The following is a 24,405-nucleotide window of genomic DNA, read 5'->3' on the forward strand; positions in this document are numbered from 1 at the left end:
CTTCATGGGAAATAGATGGGGAAACAGTGGAAACAGTGTCAGACTTTATTTTTGGGGGCTCCAAAATCACTGCAGATGGTGACTGCAGCCACAAAATTAAAAGACGCTTAATCCTTGGAAGGAAAGTTATGAACAAACTAGATAGCATATTGAAAAGCAGAGACATTACTATGCCAACAAAGGTCCGTCTAGTCAAGGCTATGGTTTTTCCTGTGGTCATGTATGGATGTGAGAGTTGGACTGTGAAGAAGGCTGAGCGCCGAAGAATTGATGCTTTTGAACTGTGGTGCTGGAGAAGACTCTTGAGAGTCCCTTGGACTGCAAGGAGATCCAACCAGTCCATTCTGAAGGAGATCAGCCCTGGGATTTCTTTGGAAGGAATGATACTAAAGCTGAAACTCCAGTACTTTGGCCACCTCATGCGAAGAGCTGACTCACTGGAAAAGACTCTGATGCTGGGAGGGATTGGGGGCAGGAGGAGAAGGGGACGACAGAGGATGAGATGGCTGGATGGCATCACAGACTCAATGGACGTGAGTCTGAGTGAACTCCGGGAATTGGTGATGGACAGGGAGGCCTGGCGTGCTGCGATTCATGGGGTCGCAAAGAGTCAGACACGACTAAGCAACTGAACTGAACTGAACTGAACTGAAGACTACAGATGTTGCTGAGTGGTGCAGGCCTCTGGTCTTGGTTACTTCACCTCCTCCTTCCGCCTCTCTCTCTAAGTAGCAGTGGCTTCCCACTATGTTTATCTGCAGGTTGTATTACTACCCGTGTTTGGCTTCTCAGCTCTTTAATTGCCTGTATTATAAACAAGTCTTTGCAACAAATATGCTCTTTATAAATGCAAAGATTTGCTTCTGTTTTCCTAGTTGGAGCCTAATATACACTGTAACTATTTCATATACATTCTCCTCTATAGGCTATTCTCAAAGAAGGGTAAATTCAAAATTTCTCATCCAGCTCATTTCTTCAACCATAACAGACTCATTTCCTGATGAGCGTTTTAATTGATTAGTGTGCAGATTCAAAAAGATTACCATTTCTAGGAAGTTTGGGATCAAATTGTACACACTGTTATATTTGAAATTGATAACCAATAAAGACCTACTAGAAAGTACAGAGAACTGCTCAATGCTACATGGCAGCGTAGGAGAGGAGAGGAGAGGAGATTGAGGGGAGAATGGATACAAGTATATGTTTGGCTGAGACCCTTTGCTGCCCACCTGAATTTATCACAACATTGTTAATCAGCTATACTCCATTGCAAAATTAAAATGTTAAAAAAAATTACCATCCCGAATTCTTCTTGCCTAGTGTACACAATTAGAAATCATCTGTCTACCTGTGGATGTTTTGGGTTCTTTGTACTTATTAAGCATGCACCAATCCTGCCTTAAATCCACTATTTAAAAGCATAGATTGCAAGTCCTTTAAACTCAGTCACTGCATTTTTTCTGTGTATCCCTCATGGACCTAAAGTAATACGGTGTACATAGTAGGTTTTCAAAAATATTTTTAAAATGAGTTAATGACATTTGCTTTTAAACAAAAAAATGAAGTTTATATTAAAATACTCCTTTGAAAATAATGAGGTCAGTTGCCAATTGCTAGAAAGAACCCAAAAGAAAAACAGAGAACATGTTCTTCTGAAACACCTGAGACAATTGGACTACATATATGGAAAGGATGTGCTCTTATATTCTGATAGACAGGCTGAGAGTGTTAATATTCTCTTTTTAGAGATAGACTCACCCTTCAACTTTGCCAAGAGCAATCAATCCAGTAAGTATATTCTTACATTCTGATGGTTACATTATTTTCTTTTATATAAGTGGAGACTGTTGGTTGTTGGTCCACACAGTATTCGCTCCCTTTTTATTCCTTTCTGTGTATTTCCACCTCAAATCTCATGGCTTCTGGGGAAAATGGCACTTTGCTAAGTAGTGGAAGATATTAGTCTAAAGCAGGCAGGACAGTCTGATTCTCCTCACTATCATGATTGGTTCAGATAGCCTAGAATTAAGCCAGTCAGTTCATGGAATTCCTTTGGCCCATCTGGATATAGATTGGTTTAAGAAAGGATTTATGACCCAATTTAGGTCAGTGAGATATAGAAGAGAAACCTAGAAACTTCTGAGAAATTTTCCGGAAGAAATGTTATGCCCCATTCTGGACTATGAAGTACATAAATATGATATTTAGAGTTGCTACAACCATCTTTGCTTTCGTGATGGAAACGGGCATTAGGATGAAGCTGACCCTATAGGAAACAGAGTGGAGAGATATAAATAAACTGGGTCCTTGGTATAATAACATCATTGATTAATTGACTCAGAATTACTCCTATGTCTATACTCTCCTGTTTGACTAACCATTTGAGTAGAGTTTGCTTTTGAATGCAGTGGAAAATATCTCAAGTGGTAGACCATGCTGCAAACTAAAATATTTGACTCAAATATTGAGTCAATGAAGGCTCTAAACACAGGGGGAAATTAAACTATCAGAAGAGGAACCAAAGGGGAAGAACTCCTGTGCCTCTTCCTTCCTTCGTTCTTGCTTTCTTTTCTTGTAGTCATCGCCTTCCAGATGCTCATGGTATAGTGATTCACTGTCAATATGGGGTATTTAATTATCAAAATGTGTGTCATGTTAAAGGAACATGTATAGGCAGTGCTTGCTTCACTCAACAGATTCAAAAAGAATTTAGGATTCTCAAGTACTGAGGAGCTTGAAAGAGAGATTTGCATGACTAGAGGCCTTCTACCAATACATTTTGACGAGTGTGGAAAATAGTTTCAAAACTACAGACCTGTTGAGAAAAACGTATGAATTGGCCATTGAAATATTACGACAAATACTAGAAAATAAAAATGCAAAATGAAGAGTTGGAGGTTGAGTAAGAACCTAGTGTCAAAACATATCATGATTTAGATCTAAGCACAGGGATCTTGAAATAATCAGAGACTTCTGTGTTCAGTTCTTGGCCCTGTCTTTGAACCAAGTTTTCTTATCTGTAAAATGGGGGTTATAATGCTTGTTTCGTGGTGTTGTAAAAATTTAAACAACAGTGTGTATTTAAGTGCCCATAGAATATTACCTAAGACATAGTCGGCATAAGAATCATCTCCTCCTCCTTTTATTATTGTTTCTAGTATCATCATTAAGCAACAGCTGTCACCTCTCAACTTCCTGTCCCTTGATGCTATTTTCCTGACTTAGTTCAATCAGCCTGACTCTGGAGGAGTGAGACTTCCCCAGCCCTGGATTTGTGCTAAGATCTCTGAATTGGCATATCTCAGGGATCGATGACAGGTAGATGAGATTTATCTAGGCTCAGGGTTAAAGAGTAAACTTTATTAAACTAGGACTTACTTGTAAGCCATATTCACTTGGTGTGAATAAGGAAAATGAGCAGCAGTCCTTTTTCAAGGTCAAAGGCAAAGACATCCTGGGGTCTAGAAAAAAATCACACTGATATTCATCTCCCACATTTTTAGCAAGTATAAAAAAGTTTAAATGAATTTCTGGAGTAGCTTGAATGTTATAACCTCTGAGATAGCATGTATAATTATCCCAGGCTCCATGGCTTCTTCCTACTTATGAACTCTGCCACTGTGCCCACACTTCTATATGACCACTTGTCTACTCAATTGTATCTCAGTGCTCATATGTGTGTCCCTCACCCCTTCAAACTGAATTCCTGATAAAAAGGACCACCGCATACTCTTGTTCATTGTCTCAAGAACCTCCCTTAGGATCTTGATGAAGGAACATACTTCACAAGATTCCAGTTGGGCAGAGTCCTGTTTCTGCCCAGATCAGAGCTTGAGGCATCTGTGTCTCCTTCAAAATCTTTAAAATGACACGTTTCAAAGTCTCCATATTTATAATATGCTTATAAAGAATTTGATATCTGGATCAATCCAGTAGTTTATCAATTCTTGAAAAGTCACACTTGAATGTGACACTCATGGCTTAGGAGAAAAATGACAGAAGTGACATTTATAAGGTGACTGTTATGTGTCAAAAGGCACTATTCAAACATTATACCATCTGACCCTCATGATAATCATGTGAAGGAGATGTTATTAAGACTGTTTTAAAATGAAGAAACTGAAACTCTGGAGTAGTCCAGTAATTTGTCTAATGGAAGTGGCCGAGTTGAGAATAGGAGTCAAGCCTTTGTTCCAAAGCCCATGTTTTTTCACTGTATATTTAATTTTTCTAAATAGATGTTCCTTTTCATTATGAGGTGTAGCATTCATCAAAGGAAATGTCTGTATATGTAAATTCCCTGTACTGATAAACCAAGTGATTATTTATAGCCTTTTGACATTTGCTGAGTTTTCCGCTCACATTTACATTACCCTGACACCCCCTAGAGAAGGCTTGGAAATGTTTCAATGGCATGTCAGAGAGTTCTAATGTATACTCACATATTCATTCTAAAAACCTTTATTGAATGTTTTCTATGGGCAAGGCACTGTGCTCAGGTCAAATATATAAAATTTTCAAGGTGTGGTTACATAGAACATCCATGGCAATCATTCTTCAAAACTTATTCTGGGCAGGGGTTCAAAAATGCACGTATGGGGACTTTATCTGTGAGAAGCAGGTATATTCCTGGCAAATCAAACATAGACATTTAAACTTGGGAAGAAAAGCAGAGGATATAGACAGAAGAAGAAAACTCAATGGGAAGGAGCAAGAGTTGAAACTTGGAAAACATTTGTAATCAATGAAACTTGACTTGTAGTAGTGGAAGAGTGAGGATATGATATAGAAAACAAAAATCCAAGTACATTCTCTTCTGTTTAGAAAATATGTCACCTTGGACACATAACTCAGTTCCTTGAAGCTAAGCTTCCTAACTGGTAAAATACAGCTGATACCGCTCTCAAATGAACCAGTAACAGTTTAGTAAAATATAGAGTAGAATACAAATGCCAACATGGTATCATTGTCAGTATTTATTATAAATTTTCTTTGATGCTCTGAAAATCTTGGAGATGAGCAGAAGCAAATGCAAGGTGAAGTGAAGAGAGTGCATGGTTGATGACTGACCTGGGGTTGGGGCATAGAGCTATGAAGAGGGAGAACTCATTTATACATATGTGTAAACATATGAGCTTCCCTTATAGTTCAATTGGTAAAGAATCTGCCTGCAATGCAGGAGATCCGGGTTTGATTCCTGGGTTGGGAAGATCCCCTGGAGAAGGAAATGGCAACCCACTCCAGTATTCTTGCCTGGAGAATCCCATGGACTGTAGCCTGCCAGGCTCCTCTGTCTATGGGGTTGCAAGAGTTGGACACAATTTAGTGACTAAACCAGTACCACCATAAACATATGATTCAAAAGAGGCAAAATAATAGATGGAAAAAATGGAAATGGAGTCTGGATTTTGAACTAGAAAAGTCAAAATGTTTATTCAAAATATATAGCACAATTAAAGAGGAATGGGAAGAGTTCTTTTTCTAGGATCTACATACAGCTCATGCTCTTCAAAATTTAAGAGACAACTAAAAGAGACAGAGATTTGTGATCCTGCAGATAGAGAAGCTTCAGTTCATGTGCTTTGTTTCTTTATCTGCTTTCTGTTATCATCCAAAGGAACATTTCTTGGTATGAAACAAAAACTATTTAATCTGAGTTTATTTAAGGTCAGATTATCCTGATTCAGTGCCCCGCTATTCAGAATTACCTTTAGACTCACCTTTAATAAACTTGAAACATCAAAGATTTTCTATCTGAGCCAGTCAGAGAAAAATATAAATAAAGCCATGGAAGTTGTTTTATTTTGGTTTAAAGATCAAGTTCAAAGTGGTCTTCCACAATATTAAGTCAGACTAGATTTCCAGTTTGTATTTAATAGAAGGAGAACTCAGGTCTCTTTTCTCCTACTCGCATTAGTTTGGGCTCAGAGGCTATTTATTAAACAAAGGACAGCAGAACAAACTAATGTTAGGGGAGGAAATTGGTTTTCCTGCCATCCAACCTGTTTTTAAATTAGCAGAAGCAAGTGCTAATATAAAACCCTGTGACCAGTAATCACATTTTCCTTTCGCTTTGTTGGAAAATCACAGCCATCCGTATTAGCATTTCACACTAGTTAAGACAGTGCAGTAAAATGGTCCAAGGAGACCGTTCAGGGTGAGAACTGGAGAGGGAAAGGTGATTTGGGCAGTGAGATTTCCTGGGAAAAGCAGCTCAGTAGGCAGTTCCGTGTGGAGGCTAAAGCCTTTTTTTGGACAGCAATTCAAAAAGTAAATAAATAAATAAAGCTCAAAAGACAATGCTCATTGCTCCAGACCCACACGGGGTTATAGTTTACACAGGTGCTGACACAAAATCAATATTGCCACCACCTATTGATGATTTATTTCAGTAATTACTCTTGAACCCATACCTAAAATGCTGTCAAGATAGAACAGCCATGTCCTACTAAATGCTTGTGCTTTCTTCTTTCAGTAAATTAATTTACATGTAATAATCAAAACGGCACAGTGCCCTGATTGTGGCCAGTCAGCAATCTATTGAACGCTTTAGAAAACAGGGAGGGAAAATTAACAACCACTTTCAAACACCTTTGGCTGGGTGACTCAGGATTAGACCCCTCAGCAGTTATTTTCCCATTGATCTGGTTGAGGTTGCAAGTCTCAAGAATTCAATCTGTAAGTAGGAGGCACTGACAACCTTTCTCATCTGTCTCATGGGAGGATCTTAGCCAGAGTCCATAACAACCCTCCCATTGAGTTCCTAGTGAGTACTCTCCCAAGCTGTTGGGAAATTTTCCAGAAAGGAAATATATGTCTTTACTGGACAGTGGAGGAGCATTTATAAACAAATAATTGTTCTAGTGCTCCTTTATGATTTCAGCTGAAAGATACCTTTGTCATGGCTAACAATTGACCCTGGCTTTACCATCTCTAAATCCATTTCTTCTCCTAAGTCAGGAGTTCTTAATCTGGGATTCCTAAAGGTAGATGGGGGAAATGCATCATTATACTCAGTAACATTAGACAGAAACTTGGAATTTATTTTGATTATAATGTTGGCAATTAAGCACAATAGTTCTAGCAGTACCTATGGCTTTGAAGCCAGTAGAACTCACACACATTTTCTCGGAACTCTGAATCCTATGATAATTCAGAGCCCCACATCCTTCATCCTTGCATCTCGGCTCTCCCAAAGCTTTGAGTTGAGAAGACAGTGTTAGCTACTGGTCACTGTGCATTTGTCACATGCCAGACACTGTTTTAAGGACTTCACACACGTGAATCTATTTAACCCTTGAAGCAACCCAGTGAAGTACGTCCTATTGTTTTTAATATCGTCATTTTAGACGTGGAGAAACTAAGGTTCAGAAGGTCAGTTCACCTAATTGATGATTAGTGGTGGAGGTGGAACTCGATCCATCTAGCTCTTGAGCCTAAATTCTTAATCACTCAGCCCTATTTCCCTATCAAGATACACAGGCTTTGCTAGGTGGTGTCAGGATAAAGCACCCACTGTCCACCGAAGCTGCTGAAGGTGCAATGTTCCAAACAGAAGCTCCTACACGCTGTGATGACATGGTGCAGACCTCAACTGAACAATCTGGTCCCCCGTTAGATTAGCTATAGCACTCCAAGATGGCAGCACCACATTTTCTGGTTTTCAGTCATTCCATTTCTGTACAAAACAGACAAATCCCCTTGGGTATTCAGGTTTGAATCATTTTCTCAAACAAAGATCAGATATCTTGCCTAGTTCTGAATCCTTTAGGTCAGGGGTTGGCAAGCTTTTCCAGCAAAGGGCCTGACAGTAAATATTTAGGCTTTGCAAGTCATAGAATCTCTGTCACAGCTATTCGACTCTGCTGTCATAGCTCAAAAAGTGGCCATAATTTGCTTATTTAGATGACTTGGAATTCTCTGTGATGGTTACTCTGATAATAAAAGGTATAATTGTTGAAGATAAATTTCTAGTTCTATTTGGTGTATACTTTTTTTTTTCATAATTCTAGGTTTTAGTGATCTACCCAAGCAGGTGACTCCTTGATTCAGAAAACAAAACAAAACTTTCCACTTGTATCAAAAGATAATTTCTAAGTTATGAGAAAAAACATCCACAGCTGCAGCTTATATGTCATAGTCAGAAAGAGCAAAGTGTGTTATCTAATTTCCAGGGCATTGTCTTTAAAATGATGTCTTTTACTAACTTGGGATATTTCAAAATATTCATAAATATTCCAGATTTATGAAGGAGGTTCATTTTGTTCACTGATCATGCAGTGTTTTTGTTTCTTCTGCTTCTAAAAGAAATATACATTTTTTTTTCCTCCTAAGGATGGCTCATATCCAAGGGTTTTAATTTACTTAGAAGTGGTGCTCAAGGCCATATTTCAGTACTATTAGGATTGTGTTATGTTGGTGCTAAACCACTTAATGGACATTCAGTGTTATGTTTTGTGTCCTGATTTAGCACTAATGTTGGATAGTTGCTGATCTAAGCAGCTTGGCCCCAATTATTTCAAGACCAGCCTCAGTGTGTGAAAGAAAGATTCAAAACTCTTTATGTTACCACAATATGGAAATCATGCGCCCCCTCACAGCTTCCAGGGGTTTAGAAAAGGATACTCCGTGTCTCCTAAGGCATTTGTTCGGGCTGGGGCAGGGCTTGGACTGATGGTGGGAGGTGAACCTACACAAAGAGTTTTGCTTTATACTGCAGAGCATTTGAGGACAATGTTTACATGCAGCTGTATTCAATTTTTAGTTGGTTTCTGGCATTCAGTGACAAAGGCATTTGTTTGAAGATAAGAGTGACATACTTGTGGAAAATGAAGATGTGTTGTGATGAAAATGAGAGAAAACAAATACTGTGACTTAAAAGCAGTCCAATATATTTGGGGTTTTACTGTGCATTCTTTAACGTGTGTGTGTGTACTCCATCACTCAGTCTGTCCGACTTTGCAACCCTATGGACTGTTGCCTGCCAGGCTCCTCTGTCCATGGGAGTTTCCAGGCAAGAGTACTGGAGTCAGTTGCCATTCCTTTCTCCAGGGGATCTTCCTGACCCAGGGATAGAAGCTGTTATCTCCTGTGTCTCTTACACTAGCAGGTGGATTCTTCACCACTTGAGCTACTTGTAGTAAGTTTATTTAAAATTTGCATTCCTTTATTTTTTAATAAAAGCTCACAATAGCTAAAGGGATCATGAATGCTGTTTAAATGATTCTAGAGCCTTCAGAAAGCATAGGTATACAAATCCAGCAAGCTTTACGGTTTTCTGGCCTTTAAAAGACAGCGTGATACAGAGTATACTTATGAGTTAATTAAATGATAACATACCAAGGCAATTTAATATGGACATCAAATAAAGCCTAGTTTAAAAAATTGTATGATAAATTTAGAAAATCTAGGACTTTCTTGAGATGAAAATTGACTGGTTTTTAAATTAACCTCGGGAGGACTGTATCTAAAATTAAATTTCTATTATATTTAGTAGAGGAAATAAAGTGCTGTGTGAGAGCTTTTTTTAAAGGACTCTTTAAGTATAGGAGGTTAGTATTTCAATAATGGCATCAGAAACACTGAAGTAATATATTCTCAGCAAGTAGGCACTTTCTTCCCTAAGAAAAATGAAAATAGCTTGTCAGTTATGTATCCTAAGTTGTGTGCTATATTGGTTTTAATTATTATATGGCTGCGCTCCACTCTGAATCTTAAACTCTGTCACTGAATCATCTCTAAGAAGTAACTATTATTTAGATGGTAAAACTTCATGGTGAAGTCTTTTAAATGGAATCATGGAGTAAACCTCAGAGAATTATAATGTTCTGTGTCCCTAGCTCAAGTCTTTGTCACCTCTTAATTTTTTCAGGAGGTAATTATTTGCCACCTGCTCTTGGTTCAACACTGCTGCACATTGTTCCAGATATTTCCAGCCACAATCAAGGAATTTACATAAAAAGAGAATTTCTGAAATTTTGAGAAAAAGTATTCACAGGTGCAGTTTACATGTCAGATATAATCAGAAAGAGACGAAGTGATACTTAAATGTGAGGGCATTGTTTTTGAAATGATTTCTTTGATTTCCTCGGGATATTTCAGAATATTAGGGAATATTCTGAATTTACCCAGGAGGCTCATTTCATTCACATAGACTGTGCTATGACTTTTTTCCTTCTGCTTATAAAAGAAATACATACATTTTCCTCCTAAGGATGGCTCATATACACGAGTTTAGACTGGCTTAGAAGAAACACTCTAGGCCATACTTTGAACTATTAGGATTGGTTATGTTGGTACTAAAGTGCTTAATTGATGTTCATATGTATATTTTTAAAATTTTGAGAATATATTTACCATCAAGAGGGTATGGATAGAAAATTAAATAAAATCAACTCTCTTCCAGCCTGCCCCAAATCTGTGAGCAGATTGTCTTTCAATAGACCACATTGGTTTAGCTATCCCAATATAATAGTGAAAAAGAAAATTCTCATCTCTATATCACCCAAATTTCACTTAAATTGTATTAGAAAATAAAATGTTGCATGTCGATGTTTAGGTGTTTTTCTGATGAGCTATAGTGTAGCTCAAATAAATTTTGCTGAAATAAATTTTACTTTTCAGGACAAAACCAACAATTTCTTATGTCCAAAATACAGTTGCTGGTCAGAATATATTTTTCTAATATTGTAAATCTCCTAAAATAGATCTATATGTACTTTTGTATTTATTAGTGTTTGTTTTGCAAAGGCCTGGAATTTAGATAAAAATATAATACTGGTTTTAGAATTCATAAATATCCTCAACATTACTTTATCTATATAAAGAGATAGATATAAATACATAAATATTTGTTAATATGGCATATAGAATATTCTTATAAATAGAGTACCCTGTGATATTTACATAGATACCATAGATCTATGGGTTTCCCTGATGGCTCAGATGGTAAAGAATGTGCCTGCAATATGGGAGACCCGGTTTCAATACCTGGGTTGGTAAGATCCCATAGCAACCTACTGCAATATTCTTGCCTGGAGAATTCCATGGACAGAGAAGCCTGGTTGGCTACAGTCCATGGGGTTGCAAAGAGTCAGGCACAACTGAGTGACTAACACTTTCACTTTCTCATATGATCTATATATCATGCCCATATAAACACTATATGTTGCAGTTGAGGTTTAATGTATATGGAGCTTTATATTTAAAGTCAGTACAATAAATAATAGTATTAATAATCTTTTAAAGTGTGGTCAAATAATAGTATTGGTATTTTTCTATTTAAGCAAATCAAAAATATTTGAAGACCTGAGAATAATTATGTTTTATTTCTTAAGGATCTACATATTGTAATACCACGCTGTGTGAGCTGTGCTTAGTCGCTCAGTTGTGTCCGACCCTTTGCTACTAACATATGTTTAATTTCTTCATAAATTCTCGCTAGCCATAGTTCCAATGATATGATTTCCTATCTAAAGATTGAAGCTGGGATTGTTATCATTAAGATTGAATTGGCTATATGCAAAGTGATGCATAATGCAAGTAGCACTTATAAAAAATAACAGCTTAGCCCTGCATTTTAATTCATACTCTGTGTTAATTCTCCCAGTGATTTTTATTAGCTTGATACATAACAGAAGAGCAATATTCTCCATGGGCAATGAAGAAATCTAATTTCTTAAATTAAAAGTACTGATAAGGAGACAAAGAACTACCCTTCCCTCCTTGAACCAATACACTGCTCTTTTCTGTTGCCCATTCCACTGACCTGTCATCCATTCATTTGCGTTAAATTACAGCCAAACCCTTAAGTAATTTGTTAGAAACATTTAAAAACAAAAGAGTCACACATGCAACATTCACATCTATTTCTCATAGGCCCCCCATCTGTCCATCTTTCTTGTCTCATCTACATTAAAAGAAGTAACTCGCTTCTGGTTCACTGATCTAGAGTCAGTAACAAGGGAAACAGGACCTATATCCTAAAATTTAATTCAAGGTTTGTTAGAGTATACAGATGCTGATGTCTCCTTCCGTTTCAATCTAAAGAATGGACAAATTTGAAGCAATGCTCTCTGACAGGTCATCTCTGTTCAAACCAGCCAGATATACTGATGCCCTGGTTGCAGCAAATTCCTCTCCTGGCCTTTTTCGTCTAAGCCTTGGTAATATGCCAAGTCGGGAAGATCCCCCTGGAGAAGGGAATGGTAACCCACTCCAGTATTCTTGCCTGGAGAATCCCATGGACAAACTATGGGGTCGCAAAGAGTCAGACACGGCTGAGCAACTAACACTTTCACTTTCCGTAACATGACTGTCAATTGAGTCCCTGCTGTAGGAACTCGAAGGAAAAACTGCTTCTCAAGGAAGAGAAGGGAAAGCTCTGTGAAGGATGTAGGATGATAACATGTCCCTTGTCAGCACTTCTGGCTCCTTCGAAATCCCAGTGTTTGAACCGTGAGCCACACCAAAGTCTAAGTAAACATCATAGTGGAGGCACTTCTGGGACAATTCTTACACATCACCAGATCAGTAAACCTGTTAACATAGATCCCTGATCTGATTAGGCATAAAAGAGTAATTAATACTACATTTTCAAAGGATTATTAGAGTAATAGAGATAGCAAAGAACTAAAATATATGCATTTGGGGGGCTTCCCTGATAGTCCAGTTGTTAAGATTTGCACTTACAATGCACAGGACACAGGTTTGATCCCTGGTCAGGGAACTAAGATCCCACATGTTGCATTATATAGCCAAAACTTTAAAAAACATTTTTCTAATATATCAATTTTATCCAAGTAATACTGTTTTTTTTTTTTTCCTCTTTAGGTAAATTACTTTTTGGAGAGCATGAGAAAAAGATATTTTCTTTTACTTAGCAATTAAAATCTCCTTCCAACATCCTCATTTATTTCCTACAAATGAAAACATTGTTTTCTAAGATATCTATCCCAATGACTCTGATCTTTTAGTTAACATAGTATGTGAATGAAATGCTTTATCATGATGAATCAATCCTCCATGTAGTAATACCTTTCAGTTGAATAAATAATATTATCTTACTACCAGTAGCAGCCCTTACAGTCAGAAATAAATGTAGAATGCATATTAAAACTATTTTCCATGTTCTGAAGATACATTTTTTATTGCCTTTTCTTATCTATTCTCATTTCATTGAATAGGTTAGTTGCTTTAAAATATTCATTAAGTAGCTATGAGGCACCAGATACTACCCCGACTTAGTTAGTCTGGACACTGGTATTTTTAAAAACCTCTCCAAGTGATTCTAATATGTGGTTCCAGTTAAAAATCACTTTTCAGGAGGCCTGAGACAGGAGAAAGCCTAGGAGGATTTCAGAAGATAGGTGACATTTGAGAGAGATGTGAAGAGAGAGTAGAATTTTACCAGGGGTGGAGAAATGGTGAGAAATATATGAGAATAAACAAGAAGAACTGTTACCAGGCAAGCAGCCTTGATAGGAATAGATCATCTGCTCTAGCGAGGAAGGAAAGGAAATGACCAGAGAAGGCAAGATGGTATAGTCAGGATCACATAGAGAAGAGCCTTCAAATGCCTTATTGAGGAACTGGACTTTGCTCAACTGAAACCACTTATCTTAACATAAATGGGCCACTACCTATTGACATTTTAAAGTAGTAAATATGATACACCCTAATCTGGGTTTAAGCATGGAGAATTCCTTAGAATATGAGAACTTTGAAATTGGCAGAGGTTTACATTATTCACATGAGAGATCATGGGAGACTCTGATTGCTCCAAACTGACTTTAATTTAACTTGAATAATTATAGGTACTTTCACACATTTTAAAATGTTATCAACAATGACAGCAAACATCATGTTAATACTATGCTCAGAATATAAAGATAATACCATAATTCACAAGAATGATAACAACTCATTTCTTGGACTTAAGCAGAGAAGAATTAAAACACAAGACAGTATTTAGTATTGAGTGTCCTTTAAAAAAAATCAATTTTATTCAATAGCTTTGAGTCAATAACTAATCAATAAATGCACTTGTTATCAGAAACATTGAACAATGAAGTGGTTTACTTAGAGAAGACAAGATTTAGGGGCAAGAACATGTCTTCAAATATCTTTTAAAGTGGTTTTCATCAGAAAATCTATGGCTTCCCAGAAGGTAGAATTAGACCCAACAAGCACATGCCAGAAAGATATATTCTTTCTGAGAATAACCTAAAATCTATATAAACTGAAATAATAACCATTTCCAGTAAATTTTTCAACACTTTTGATTTTTATTCAGAGGATATGTTATGGTGGAAATTTGAGCATCAAATTGATAAACTTCTATGGCAATAGATCAAAGGGAAAAAGAGAAGGCAAACTTACCAGTATCAGGAGTTAGAGAATAGCATCACAGACCCTAGAGAAATTTTTAAAAAATAGTGAAGTATTATTAACAACTTTATGCCAATAAACTCAGTAATATAGATCAAGTTTACTCAACCTCAAAAAAAGCGACAAAAAATGTTTTTCTGGAACTCTCTTGCTTTTTCAATGATCCAAGAATGTTGGCAATTTGATCTCTGGTTCCTCAGGCAAATTTGGCTTTAGAGTACAGAATGAAGCAGGGCAAAGGCTACCAGAGATTTGCCAAGAGCAAACACCCTCTTCCAACAACACAAACACCCTCTTCCAACAACACAAGTGAAGACTCTACACGTGGACATCGCCAGATGGCCAGTAATGAAATCAGATTGATTGTATTCTTTGCAGTCAAAGATGGAGAAGCTCTATACAGTCAGCAAAAACAAGACCGGGAGCTGACTGTGGCTCAGATCATGAACTCCTTATTGCCAAATTCAGACTTAAATTGAAGAAAGTTAGGAAAACCACTAGAACATTCAGGTATGACCTAAATCAAATCCCTTATGACTATACAGTGGAAGTGACAAATAGATTCAAGGGATTAGATCTGATAGAATGGTCGAGGTTTGTGACATTGTACAGGAGGCAGGGATCAAGACCATCCCCATGGAAAAGAAATGCAAAAGGCCAAATGGTTGTCTGAGGAGGCCTTACAAATGGCTGAGAAAAGAAGAGAAGTGAAAGGCAAAGGAAAAAAGGAAAGATATAACCATTTGAATGCAAAGTTCCAAAGAATAACAAGGAGAGATAAGAAAGCCTTCCTCAGTGATCAATGCAAAGAAATAGAGGAAAATAATAGGATGAAAAAGACTAGAGATCTCTTCAAGGAAATTAAAGATACCAAGGGCACATTTCATGCAAAGATGGGCACAATAAAGGACAGAAATTGTATGGACCTAACAGAAGCAGAAGATATTAAGAAGAGGTGGCAAGAATACACAGAAGAACTGTACAAAAAAGAGCTTCATGACCCAGATAATCAAGATTGTATGATTACTCACCTAGAGCCAGACATCCTGGAATGTGAAGTCAAGTGGGCCTTAGGAAGCATCACTACAAACAAAGGTAGGGGAGGTGATGGAATTCTAGTTGAGCTATTTCAAATCCTAAAGATGATGCTGTGAAAGTGCTGCACTCAATATGCCAGCAAATTTGGAAAACTCAGCAGTGGCCATAGGACTGGAAAAGGTCAGTTTTCATTCCAATCCCAAAGAAAGGCAATGTCAAAGAATGCTCAAACTACCCACAATTTCACTGATCTCACACGCGAGTAAAGTAATGCTCAAAATCCTCCAAGCCAGGCTTCAACAGTTCATGAACTGTGAACTTCCAGATGTTTGAACTGGATTTAGAAAAGGTTGGTTTAACATTTAACAATTAATCAATGTAATTCACCATATTGTTAATAGCAAGGTAAAGCAGAAAAACCACATGGTCATCTCAAAGAGATGCAGAAAAAGCATTTGATGAAATATAACATCAATTCCTGATTTTTAAAACTGTGGGAAAACTTGAAATAAAAGAAGCCATCTTTAGCTTGAAAAAACTACATAAAAATGCCTATAACTAATAGTATACTTAATCGTAAAAAACTAAATGTTTTCCCCCTAAGATCAATAATAAGACAAAGATATCTGCTCTTACCACTTCTAGCCAGTGCAATAAAACCAGCAATCCATCATTCAAACATAATAGTATTCAGATTGGAAAGGAAGAAAAAATAAACTGTCTTTTTTTTCACAAACAGTATAATCATATACATAGAAAATTAGATGAAATATACAAAATAACCTCTAGAAATATTAAATGAAGTAGTAAGGTTGCCGGGTTCAAGACCAGTCCACTGTGTATGTCATATACTAGCAATGATAATTGAAAGTTGAAATTATAAAACACCGTGTAAAATTACATAGAACTATGAAATACTTAGTGATAAATCTAAAAAAACATGTGCAAAATTTGCCTTCTAAAAACTATACAACATTATTGAGATAAATTAAGGGCCAAGACAAATGAAGAAATATATGGATGCATCAGAATTTTCAGTATTGTTAAAATGTCATTTCTCCCTCAAATTTATCTATAGATTAAATGCAATATAATCACCTTTGAAAATAGTCTAGCAATTTCTTTAAAAAGTTAGAAATACACTCATTATGTGGTTCAGCCATTCTACTGAGAGGTATTTACCCAAAAGAAATTGAAAACATATGTTCATGCAAGACTTGTATATGCGTGTTCATAGAAATTGTATTTGTAATAAACAAAACCTGGAAACAACCCAAATATCCATCAATGCATAAATGGATAAGCAAACTGCTAATATAGTTATAAAACAGAATACTACTCAGTAATAAAAAGAATAAACTATTGTCTGCAATAATATAAATGAATGTCAAAGTAATTACAGTGTTTGCAAGAAGCCTATGAGACAAAAACAATGATGACACTTCACAGTTTCATTTATATAACATGAATTCCACCTATAATAGCACCCATTTCATTTATATAAAATTCAAACTTAGCTTTAGTGAAAGTGTTCAAATCAGTAGTTCCCTGGGGGTGGGTTTTGGCAGTGGAGGCCAGTGGGGAGGGGCAGAAGGTAGAGATTACAGGGAGACATGGTGGAAACTTTGAGTAATGAGTATGTTTATTATTTTGACTGTGCTAATACTTCCATGGATATATATGTATAGTACATATATGCTTTAAATATGTGCAGTTGAATGTACCTTTATGAGGGAAAAAAATCCAAGATTACAACATAGTTAAGTAGAATATAATTTCAGAAATTAAATATTAATATTTTCTTTCATGAGATATAAGATATTTAGAGTAGAAGAGTAATTTACCCCTAATAGTAGACCCTCAAAAATTATTATTGGAATAGGCTAAGAGAAATACCACCAGAAATCATCCGTATGATGGTCAGGTCTTATGCTATGTATGGTTATTAAACCACACAATTTCATAACATTCACCTAAACTTCTAAAGCTTAATCCAGAAAAACCATCCCCCAGTTGCTGTCTTTTAATGACCAGATAGACCAAGAATCTGGATGTGATGCGTTTCATTAACATTTTCAAAACCCATGCATCATGTTGATCAATAAATCAGCTTTTAAGAAAAAGTACTCTGTGTCTGCATGTTGTTGAGTTTTAAGCTTTCTGGAATTATGTATTTTTCAGTAGCAAAAATTCTACAAAAATGCGTTCTGTGATCATGTGAATGAATAGCTGATGGTTAGCTACTCTTTCCCACAGTCTTATTCTTGAGCTTCTGCAGGACAGGGAGAAGTGACACAAAAGGATCTAAACAAATAAATGCCATCTAACCGGTAGATTCCTGCCCTGGAAGATGGTAGTATCCAGAATCATCCCCATTGATATTTCAGGCAGAGTAGAAAACTACTGCCAGATACTACTGACCTCTGTGGAAAACAAAGCAGAGTTGGACCATTCTAGCAAGACCCCAGAATTTCTAGCCAGCAGCCACTCAGGGTCATCTCTCTACTTTGTTTTCCAAATAATAATGCCAACGTGCACTTTATGCATTAAATTTCTTTGGCCCTATTTCTGCCATTATAGGTGGAATTGTATCATGTATGTATGCATATAAATAACCTTAAAACCTCATTTTAAATTATTTTAGCATTTGAAAAAATTTTATCATTTGGAATATGCTTTTTATGAATCAACACTATAGGGGGGACTCCTTATACATTGCTTATATTTTAATAGCTATCAAAATAGGTACAGTGGGCTAATAATTTGCATAAAATATTAAGAAATACTTTTCATTGGTGGTTCATGACAAAGTTTACATTACAGGTTTGGGGCTCACCTAGCATGGAAGGACAGCTTGCCTATGCCAGGTGAACCCCACACCTGTAATGTAACCTTTGTAGTCTAGAAATCTCTTGAAATCTTATCAGAATGCCTTCTTTAGGTTCTGGCCCTTAACTGGTTAGAAGCCGACACATCCCCTGTCAGCATCATCTCTTATGCCTCAAAGTGAACCCTCCATGAAGAGTGCTCTCAGAGGGCTTTATGTGCCTGCTGGCTAATAACAAAATGGTACTTTGGGAAGAATTTGGAGGTAGGCTTGCCTTGGGTATAACAAGTCAGGATGATCCCCTGGAGAAGAGAATGGCAACCCATTCCACAATATTCTTGCTTGGAGAATTCCATGGACAGAGGAGCCTGGCAGACTACAGTTCATGGGATCACAGAGTCAGACACAGCTGAGCAACACTATGGTGGAGGACATGTGTAGGCCCCTACCTCCCTCTGACCATGGTAGTTTACCTTAACAGTGTTTCTTAAATGGACCTGATCAATGTTGCCTGGCTAAACTGCCATTGAACATTTAGCAAAACTCAATTAATAGACCAGATCAGAATTGCAACTGAATCCCTTAGGTGCCAGTATAGCTCTTGGATCTTCTTCTAACGTTTCTTTCTGCTGCTAAGTATCTTCTTAGGTTGCTGTGTTTGAAGCTTATAGTGAGAATTATTGAATTTGGGCTTTGTTATTCTATCCTCTTTGAGCAATTTATTGTGTTTAGGGGTGCTGAAGGCACCTAGTCCACCTCTGGTCGACCTATGAAGCCCTTAGATATAGTACGCTGGTAAATGCTTCCAAAGTAATTAAGCATGCTGGCTTTGGCAGTAGGAGATGATCAGTTCTCAAAAGTGATACAATGCTTATCATGTGCTAGATGCTTGAGTGGGTAGCCTAGAGAAGCAATCCCTCATCAGTAGAAGTCTCCTCAGGAAACTCCCCAGCCAGGCCTTGGAAATATATAAGCATAAGCTAGAACACTCCTCAGTCTTGTAAATTGGACAAAACCTGTGGTTAGTTATCTGCTTCCCTAGTAGCTCAGATGGTAATGCATCCACTTGCAATGCAGGAGACCAGAGTTCGATCCCTGGGTTGGGAAGATCCCCTGGAGGAAGAAGTGGCAACCTACTCCAGTATTCTTGCCTGGAGAATTCCACGGACAGAGAGGCCTTGTGGGCTACAGTCCATGGGGTCGCAGAGTCAGACACAACTAAGCACTAACACACACATCCATGGTTGGTTAGTTCAATCCACCAAAAGCTCCTCACACTGAGCAATAAAGCTAGTACAGGCCTTTCTCTCTGTAGTTCATTTATTCTAGAAGTATTTATTGAGTGCCAGCCACTACTTTTTGAGAAGAAAGCCAAGATCCAAGGGGTAAAAGGCCCTCTTGGAATTCACATTCTGGTGGGGAAAAGACTGTAAATGACATAAGTAAGTAAAATACTTAGTACATAGATATATGCTAAAAAGAATTTAAATAAATAGGTATTAAAGAGGGAATTCCCCAGCAGTTCAGTGGCTAAGACTGACCTTCCAATGCAGATGGCACAGGTTCAATCTCTTGTCAGGAAACTAAGATCCTATATGCCATGTGACCAAAAGATTTAAAACAAAAAAAAATTTTTTAAGATATGTGTAAAGAAGGAGGCAAAGAGGCAGAGAAAGGGGATTGAAAACTTGAGCAGGCCTCACTATGAAGGTGACTTGTGAGGATTAAACTTGTGTGTTTGTGGAAATTGTCCAGTAGAAGAGATTCTTAGGAACTGTAGAGCTGGGCCTTCCACCATGACTCCGAGTCTCCATGTGGAAGCTCCCTGTGCTGTAATCTGCTGCTCAAGCTGCAGGCATAGGTGGGGGTCAGGGATGGAAGGATCCTATCACACGTGGTGCTCCTTCAGCCCACCACACCATCCGGTTGAAAAGGAGAACCGGCTACCCTTTGCTCTTTCTCCAGGTTACTATTTCTACTAGCTGTCTAAATAATAATTCATACATGAACATGATTTATCACATATCCAGGTGACCCTTGACATGGTAAAGGCTGAATTTTCCAGCTTGCTTGCTTTCCACACTCATTTGAAGCATTTGGCTGATCGACAATGAGAAAACAACCTAAAGAAGAGAGATCAAAAAATTCTTTTTTTAGAAACATTAAGTTTCTTAAGGAGAGATGATGGGTAAAAATATGTCTTGCATGTTGTTGCTGTCGTTCAGTTGCTAAGTTGTGTCCAACTCTTTGCAATCCCTTGGACTGCAGCATGCCAGTCCTCCACTCTCTGGCACGGAGGAGAATAATTGAATTGAGCAAATACATATCCATTGAGTTGGTGGTGCTATCTAACCATCTCATCCTCTGCCACCCCCTTCTCCTCCTGTCCTCAATCTTTCCCAACATGAGGGTCTTTTCCAGTGAGTTGGCTCTTCGCATCAGGTGGCCAAAGTATGGAGCTTCAGTTTTAGTGTCAGTACTTCCAATGAATATTCAGGGTTAGAGGTGATGAAACTTTTTTGACTTTCCTTCATACGTTGACACAGGTTTAGGGAATATGGCCAAAAGATTAACCAGCTATCCAATTTTAAGATAAATTTTCTAAATATTCATTTACTTTTGGGTTTCACTAATAGCTGTCCAATGAGGGAACCAATGTTGATAATTAATCATGCAACTTAAAAGCATGCTGTCTTAACATGTAGTCTTCATTAGGACTGCATGTAAATCACAGTGAGTGTATATTCTCAAGGTTTATTAGTTCTTTATTTGTTAGTTCAAAATTCTGAAACTTTGTCTCTGGCATTCACTTTTTGAAGTTTAAGATAGTTACATAAGCATAGGTCAGAAAATACCTTGTGTTTATCCATATTTAGTGCCATGGATATTATTTATCAGTCACTATATCAGAAAGTTAGTTTCCTGTAATTAATTATCACATTTGTTTTAAAAAATACTTAAACTTGTGTTTTAGTTTCATAGGTCTATTCTCATAAGCATCACAAACTGGGTGCCTTAAAGCAGTAGAAATATATTGCCTCACAGTTCTAGAGAACAGAAGTTTGAAATCAAGTTGTCAGCAGGGCTATATTCTTCCTGAAGTTTTTAAGGGAGCACCCTTCCTTGTGTTCTCTTAATTTCTGGTGATTACCAGAACTCCTTGAATTTCCTTGGCTTGTAGATTCATCACCAGTGTAAATTTTGCCTCTGCTGTCACATGGCCTTCTCCCTGTGTATTCTATTTTTATTCTCCTCTTATTATAAGGATATCAGTGATATTAGATTGGGGCTTCCCTGGTGGCTCAGGTGGTAAAGAATCTCATCTTAATTTAATTACACCTGCAAAGACCCTATTTCACCCTGTGCTGTTGTGCAGTCACTGAGTCATGAGCGACTCTTTGCCACCCCATGGACTGCAGCCCAACGGGCTCCTCTATCCATGGAATTTTCTAGGCAGGAATACTGGAGTGGGTTGCCATTTCCTACTCCTGGGGATCTTTCTGACCTAGGGATTGAACCCTGTGCCTCTTGCATCTCCTGCTTTGCAAGCAGATTCTTTACCACTAGGGGCTTCCCAGGTGGTAAAGAATTTCACCCTAGGTCACATTTATAGGTACAGGGAATAGGGCTTCAACATATCTTTGGGAAACACAGTTCAACCCATAACAATTAGTATCTTAATTAAGGACCTACTTAATACAAGACTATTGCAAGTCTTTAAAAAAGTCAAATATGTTAAGACACTTCCATTCATAGATATTTATAAAGATACTTTTTTACTTCACAATCCCTGGAATATGAATGAAGCCCATGCATCTTTGAGTAGTAAGGTTTTCTAACTTCCAGCAATATATTTAGGATCCATAATTCCTCCATAGCCCTACAGGCACTGGGAACCAACTAGGAAAGAAGTTGGCTGTTTAGATACCAGAAGATGTAAATGCTATCTGTTCCTAGTAGTAACACAAAAAATAAGAGGACTGAAAATTTGCTTTCTTCAACAAAACGTACCCTGTGTCTTATTGGTTTGTTTTGTCAAAACTTTTTTAGTTTGTTTTGTCAAAACCTTAAGTATACTCATTTCTATATGAACAACTTCCATGTGTAATTTCAAAATAGAAAATAAATTATTGGAATGAATGGATTCATGTTTTTCCTTTTCAACACACAATAAAAATTAAGAGATAGCAGTAGTGTATGGATGACAGTTGAACTGTTGAAAACATCTGTATGATGATCTGAAGTTTTTCTTTTTCCACCATGGCGTCAGCAGTTACAAAAGTAAAGCAGACATTGGGTCTCTGGTGTTAAAATTTCCAGTATTAATCACCTCTAGTCTTTCTGTCATCTTGGCTCCAGTGGTGGGTAGTAGGTGAGAGACGAAGAAGGCTCCTTCTCCATTTCTGCTGACTTCTTTATTTCCAAAGGATGCCTGGCTAGCCAGACCCTCAGCTTTCCCAGAAATCATAGCCTGGGGCAGCTGCCCACATTCACAGTCTAGGTTTCTATCCAGAAAAGTCACATTCATTTGCATGAAGCTCTCATTTTGAACTCGATGCTCAGGGCATGTGCATACTTTTTGTATTACCAGACTTCTTAAAACTGATCACTAGGAAATGTGGATTTTTTGTAGGATCAGGAAGAATTTCTGCATAAGTTATCAGAGTTTGCATTTCCAACCTCCCTTCTTCAGCTTCATTTCTGTACCCTTGAAGCCCAAGGGGAAATATGCCAAAATAAATTCCGGAAAGTGTTGTCTCTGAAGGGCTGCCCCTTGTGTGACTTTGGGGCAGATATTCTTCCTTTCTCTGTGACAGCAGCTGTTATTCAGTGACACTGAGCTGAGAGCAGCCCAACTGAGCATAGAGCCTTGCACAGAAATAGATACATTCCCATGCTTTCTGATGGAGATGACAGCTCAGAAACGGAAAGGTCCGGTTTCGGGCCAGAAAACATCCTTGCTAAGAATTCTCTGAGGGTATCCTTCTCCATCCTGAGTTTTTACCTTCCTTTGTACAAAAAATGTGTGGAAAAGTCCATTCGATGCTATCATATGTGACTGACAAATCATATCAGACATGAAATTTATTGTTTGTTGTTTCGTTTAGCTTTTGAAAAAAAAAAATTATTTTTTACCTGTCCCAATACTCTGGAGAATCAGGTTGACTCTAAAAAGTCTTTTGTTTCCCTTATTCCCTTGAAAACATGTTTCTAAGACCCTGACAGATATGTGGTGGAAACTTAACTCATCAGGTTTCTATACTTTTGAGTCTTTAGACCTCCGTATTGCCTGGGAATCCTATTCTGTGACAACCTCTAGCTCCCTAGAATTTATCAGTCCTCTTGAGAGACTTGTTCTCTTTCTTACATCTTATTTCTTCAGATTTCAAGAATGATGTGCGTTCTACCAAGCTGAAAGAAGCTATCATGGTGTGAGGGGCTCCACCTACCCCTCTCTAAGTCCTGGGATGAATTATGGCATCCTCCAGAAGTTTCACTATTATCCTGGGACCTGGGATGGATTTTGAAAAGCTAGGTTTGAGGGAAGAGCCTTTGCTCCTTATTCAGAATTTCAGTTCAGTTCAGTTCAGTTCAGTCACTCAGTCGGTCCGACTCTTTGCAACCCCATGATCGCAGAACGCCAGGCCTCCCTGTCCATCACCAACTCCCAGAGTTCACTGAGATTCACGTCCATCGAGTCAGTGATACGATCCAGCCATCTCATCCTCTGTCGTCCCCTTCTCCTCCTGCCCTCAATCTTTCCCAGCATCAGGGTCTTTTCAAATGAGTAAACTCTTTGCATCAGGTGGCCAAAGTATTGGAATTTCGCTTCAATATCAGTCCTTCCAATGAATACCTAGGACTGATCTCCTTTAGGATGGACTGGTTGGATCTCCTTGCAGTCCAAGGGACTCTCAAGAGTCTTCTCCAACACCACAGTTCTAAAGCATCAATTCTTCAGCACTCAGCTTTCTTTATAGTCCAACTCTCACATCCATATATGACCACTGGAAAAACCATAGCCTTGACTAGAAGGACCTTTGTGAACAAAGTAATGTCTCTGCTTTTTAATATGCTGTCTAGGTTGGTCATAACTTTCCTTCCAAGGAGTAAACATCTTTTAATTTCATGGCTGCAATCACCATCTGCAG

The 24,405-nt window shown here is 37.8% G+C and overlaps 1 pseudogene; it reads right to left on the reverse strand.

Annotated features, from left to right (window-relative positions):
- Positions 1-24,405, reverse strand: part of LOC113898752 — a 160,549-nt pseudogene that overhangs the window by 127,139 nt on the left and 9,005 nt on the right.

Source organism: Bos indicus x Bos taurus, chromosome 9, assembly GCF_003369695.1.
Source record: "Bos indicus x Bos taurus breed Angus x Brahman F1 hybrid chromosome 9, Bos_hybrid_MaternalHap_v2.0, whole genome shotgun sequence".
NCBI classification, from domain to species: Eukaryota; Metazoa; Chordata; class Mammalia; order Artiodactyla; family Bovidae; genus Bos; species Bos indicus x Bos taurus.